Source organism: Tenrec ecaudatus, chromosome 5 (genome assembly GCF_050624435.1).
Source record: "Tenrec ecaudatus isolate mTenEca1 chromosome 5, mTenEca1.hap1, whole genome shotgun sequence".
In the NCBI taxonomy this organism is placed as follows: domain Eukaryota; kingdom Metazoa; phylum Chordata; class Mammalia; order Afrosoricida; family Tenrecidae; genus Tenrec; species Tenrec ecaudatus.
The window spans coordinates 83,023,360-83,029,267 of NC_134534.1; the positions used below are offsets into that span (position 1 = coordinate 83,023,360).

Here is a 5,908-nt window from a genome sequence, read left to right on the forward strand (position 1 = left end):
GCATGAAGGAATATAACAGCTAATTAGTCCATACAGCAGTACAGAAGGCTCAGTTCAACTCACTTCTGTTGAAGTCCTTCAACTCATGAGGGTTGCTGGGTCTAAGGTCAAGGAAGCACACAGCTGAGTCTTCCCTACAGCAATGCAGACAGAGCCCTCCCACAGACAGTAAACAGCAGGGCTGGTCACCAATAGTCAGCAGCTCAGGAGCTTAGCAAGAAGACCCAGATGGGATATAAAACTCAAGCAGTGCAAGACGACAGGATCCACCAGCCTCAAGCTCAAGTGATGTACACTCCAGCAGTGTGGGGAAGTACGTCTTGAAGGAACCTCAAGATCTAGTGACATGATCCACGGGTTGGCTGTCCCACAGGTAGTGTAGCTCACAAGTTGAGGCAGTGAACTCGGTGAAACAGCTGTACGCTGGTCTAATCACCAGAGAGGAAGAGAGCAAGGCGTGGGCCTTGCCGAGCCATTTATCTTTTTGCCCTCCAATCAAACTGTGACCTGATTAATCCCACAAGTTCCTATTGGCCAGGTTGGCACAATAGACCTACCTATCACAGAAACCATCAGCAGCTCCACTGGAGAACGAGTGGGTTTTCTACTCCCATCAACAGTTATAGTCTTGGGGGTCGCTATGAGTCAGCATTGACTTGATGACAGTGAGACCTACTAGGGTTAAAAAAAAGTATTGCTAAAAATCAGAAGCCTTTATTAAACAAAAACATGAAGACATGAAGCTATTGTTTTTCTATATATCTTCTATGTAGGTCTATTCACTTCTGAAGGCAGTTTTTTTCCCTTATTTATTGGCTTAGTTTTTAAAAAAATCTTTTGTAATCAATTCCCCCTTTCCAACCCACTCACCCTCTACCCTCCCAGCATCGCCCCTCACACCCCTGGTCCTGAAGGTATCATCCACCTTGGATTCCCTGTGCCTCCAGCTCCCATATGCACCTGTGTACAACCTCTGCCCTATCCAGTCCTGCAAGGTAGAATTCAGATCATGGTAGTCGGAGGGAGGAAGCATCCAGGATCTGGGGGAAAGCTGTGTTCTTCATCGGTACTACATCGCACCCTGACTGACCCATCTCCTCTCCTAAACCCCTCTATGAGGGGATCTCCAGTGGCCGACAAATGGGCTTTGGGTCTCCACTCTGCACTTCCTCCTTCATTCACTATGGTATATATATATATATTTGCATGATGCCTTATACCTGGTCCCTTTGGCACCTCGTGATTGCACAGACTGGTGTGCTTCTTCCATGTGGGCTTTGTTGCGTCTGAGCTAGATGGCCACTTGTTCACCCTGAAGGCAGTTTTCATCTCTCTAACCCTTCTCCAAGTATTTATGAGCTCTTTGACTTACACCATGTCAAAACAGCTGCTTTGGCATTCTTGAAGTATTCAAATCATATTCTTCTGAAATGTTGTTTGAGGATTAAGGATTCCTAGAGTGTATGATGGGGGACAGAGGGGACAAGGGGGAGCTGATATCAAGGAGTTCAAGAAGAAGAAAATGTTTTGAGATCAATTTTGGTGGCAAATGTTTAATACTGCTTTATGTGATTGAACTATGGAGTGTTATGATACCCATGAGAGCTTCCAATAAAATGATTAAATATCAAAATAAATTTAAAAAAAGAAATATGAAGGGATAAAATAAGGACTTTAGGGTGGATGGTATATAGTTTCCAATGAAATTCTTATAGGACGGCCCTTGCTCTTCATGAAGAATGAGCAGGTGCATTTCTGTGATGTGTGTGTGGGGGGGTGGGGGGGAGCGGGAATCCTGGGTTCTATTTTCCTAACCTTTTCACACCAATGCAGTTTTCTATTTTCTTAAAATCTCATCCTAATGAGCTGCTATGATCATCTTGTGCCCTTAGGGAAAAAAAACCTATCAAGATTACACCCCCGCTTTTGGAATCCCCCCCAAAGTCACTATAACCTTTGAAGTTAACATCTGCCTTGCATTAAACCTGCCCAGCAGATCCCCTTGGAAGCCACAGTTTGGGTGAGATCAGACTCCGTGTGTGGAAGTTATCTGGAGCCATCCATGGCATGTCAAGGCATGTTTCAACACATTTTTGGTTTGTTTTTTACTAAACTCATGCAAGTATGAATTGGAACCCTAGAAGTGATGCATCTTGACTCAGCCTCATAGTTGTTTTAAACATCTTAAAAACTTTTTTTAATTCATCACTTTATTGGGAGCTCTTACAGATATTATAACAATCCATAATTCAATTAGAACAAGCATAACTTGTACAATTGCTGCCACCACTTCATTTCTTCCTGAACTCTTTGATATCAGCTGACCCTTTTTCCCCACCCTCTCCCACCCTCCTACCAAGGGACCCTTATTATATTATATTATTATATTATATACTATAATTACTTATTCAGATCTTAAACCATTCAATGTATCAGTTCACCTACAATTCTGTTATTCATTCCCCTCACGTAGGAGCTATACAGTCATCATTGCTATCAGTTCCCCTCCCCCTCCTTCCCATACCCTCTGGGTATTATTACTCCTGTTATTGTTTCTGAAGGATTATCAATCTTGGCTTTCATGCATCCTACGTAAACATCTTTAAAAAATCTTTTTTACTATTAAGTTCAGGCAGCTTTTGAAGGAAAATTAGATCCTAGGGCTTTATTTTTATTTGTAACACAGGGTTAACCAATTGTTGTATTAATATATTCTTGTGTATACCCTATGTGTATAGCCTATGTAAGTAGACTAATACAAATAGCTGTACCAATGTTGCACTGGTTCCTCTGTACCATCAGAATTGATTGTGTTACTTTGTTTACTATGTTGAAAAGCAAACTGGGGCTTTTGTTAAAATTAGTTTTATTGATGGACCCAAATTATTCAGAATTGAGCCACACTTGCTGAGGATTTGCCAAAAAAACTGGAGATAAAGGATCCCTCCCCCACCGCACTCCCTGCTGCCACACACACACACACACACACACACACACACAGATCTTAAATACAAAGGATCTGGGGACTTATGAGAAAAAAATTATGATTTGTTGACATTTATAAAATAATACATTAGCCGAACAAGACAATGGCAATTCCTCTGAAGCATTATTTTGTTAATTATAAAGTTTGTGTCATTGAACAGTTTAATTTATGGATATTTTGATAACTAGTCTAAGTGAATATTCTTCCTGGGACCATGCTGTGAGAGGAAGGGGGAGGAGGGCAGCCCGCAGCCTTTCTGAAGTGGCTTTTGAAGATCAACTCAGAATCCACAGTAAACAGAAAAGCAAGACCAGAGGAGCCTAGGCTGTATCTTTGAGGAAAACTGTTCCTTATGGCGAGCCCCTACTTCTATCCCAATCTCTACTTTTAATCAAGATTTTCTATAGAAATTCACTCATCACCACTTTATGAGTATCTTCTGCGAACAGACATATTAACTGTTCACCTTGCTGCGTGTGGAGTCTCATCTTCTGGGTCGGCAGATCTCATGTCACCCCCAAAGGCTTTTTCATGTCCGGTGGATGGCCACCTATTCCAAATAGGTTTTTATGATCTTGCACTGTTTCCATGAAAGGAAGCCAGGTCGTTGGCGATTGTGTTTAAGTTGTTGGTAGCAATTGTGGGGAATGCTGCTTCTGCGATCTTTTTGTAAGAGTTGTATAAGAGCCCCGGTGATTTAGTGGTAATGTTGTCACAAAGCGGCACGGGCCAAAGTGAAGTCAAGCTGTTCTCTAAGGAATTTCTGTTTCCTCAGATAGCACATTATTTTTGCACAGTAAGTAGGGCTGCATTGTGAGTAAATCTTTGGGGGAAAGTTCAGAAAACATTTGATTAGTTTTATTAAAATTATTATAATAATTAAGAGATTTATTCCAGCTTGTGAAATTGAATGCATTCCAGAGCCAATTTCAGCAATATATCAAGAAAGGGGTTTGGGGTATGGAGGTTAATTATTGCATGTATCAGCTTCAGATTAAAGTTCTTTGAAATCAGATCAGCTTCATATTCAAGCTCTTTGGAATATAAAGATCAGCCATTTTATCAGAAAGGGATGCATATGAACCCGAGAGACCCCAGACAGTTCAGTTAGTTATGGACATATTTTTCCGGAAGATAAAGTACCATTCGTTTATGTGAAGGATCCAATGGATCTAAAAATCAGCCTGTCGTATCATACATAAAGTGCATTGAACTTGGAGTCACGTGCCCACCAAAGGTGGCTGCGCCCGGGCTCGTAAAGCAGCGTTTGCCTTGAGTCCACTTGGCGAAGCTGAGAAAACAGGGAGGCACCGGGCACTAAGGAAAAAGGAGCTTGGGCCCTCACTTCACACGCTGCATGGTTTTGCTGTACCAAGAGCCCTCGCGGCGCTGTCCCAGAAGCTTCCAACTCCTAACCTCAAGGACAAGGTTCCAAGAAAGAAAACCATGAACCGGATGATACGACGAAGGGAACCTTACCTCAGTATTATAAACAAAATTTAACCAACTTCCAGATGTAGAAAGGAATCTACTTGAACATGGATCAACGTATGTTGGACTTAATGCTGCTTTCTTTGGCCTGTGCTTTAAATGTGACACAGGCTCAGATAGCTGCTGGCTTGCCAATGGCAGTGATGACAATTTTTACAGAAGATGTATCTTACGATGGTTTTATAAGTTTTCCTTTGAGTACAGGGTCACCTTGAACTGTGAAACTTGCACTGTACCACGGGGTGGACAGTCTTGTTCTTGGTGGTCTTTATCCTGTTATCTTGGCTCTATCCATCACTGGGTGCCCTAGCAGCCAGGCATGACTCATCCCTGCTACTAGAGAAAGGAAATGTCTTAACCTACTGGATCAGAATATAAAACAAGTATATATGCAAAAGTAAAATGGTAAAAGCAACCCATGTATGAAGAGGAATACAAAAGAATACATTGAATTAGAGTACAACAGCATGTACAATTATAAGGCATATACAGATTTCAAAATAGAGTAGCAGTTTTCCCCCATTCTCCATTCTAAGAGGAAAACCAATTCCTCATAATTTCATTTAAGGAAGGAACTAGGTCATTAAGATGAAAGAATACATGTTCCATATGATGTCATGTTCTCCCAATATTCAGGAACATAGACATACAACAATCAGATTTTACTTACGGTGCAAGAAACTCCTTGCAGCGTAATGAGGATTTCAAGTGCTAGTGTGCTTGGGATACTATTTTCTCATCATAGTTATTTCAGTACTGCCTTTTTGAATTCCATGACAGTGTCATTTAGGGAAGGTTACACATATTAGCAAAAAATTCTATATGTGCCTTAGTAATTTCAAGTCCTGCCTGTGTTGTAAATATTGCCACCAAATAATCATACCAAGAAAACACTGATTGAGACCATTAGGTCCTTAATATAATTGCATTAGGTCAAAAGGAGTTCAGTTAAGGTGCATCCTTGAATCCAGTTCCAGTTTAGGGTTCATCTCACAATCCAGTCCAGGCAGGGTCGGGGCCAAAGATTGGTTCCACAAAGCAAAAAATTGTTGTTAGGGGCAACCCAGTAGATGCCTGAACATCATAGCCAGTTGGTGATGTACCAATCAGGAGCTTATAACTGATGCATATTCCAATATTAGAAGTCATCTTATAGGGCTGTATTCTATAGAACCCAAGAAACCCACATAATTGGGACTTAGTTTGGGGACTAGGAAGAGCAACAATTGTATCTTTATACTTTGACTCAATAGAAATGTTATTTCTAGAAATTGAATTATCTAGTTAATCTAATTATCAAAATATTTAACAGAAGAGTGGGATAATTGTAGCTTTTCTCTAGGAATCTTATATCCTTTGAGAGCTAAATGTGTTAATAAGATTATGCTGCCATCAGTGCAGGCTTACTGGGAGTTTGAGCATAAAACATAA

The 5,908-nt window shown here is 40.8% G+C and overlaps 1 pseudogene; it reads left to right on the top strand.

Annotated features, from left to right (window-relative positions):
* The first annotated feature begins 228 nt into the window (after window positions 1–228).
* LOC142449137 (transmembrane protein 126A pseudogene) lies at window positions 229–5,908 on the top strand (annotated as a pseudogene).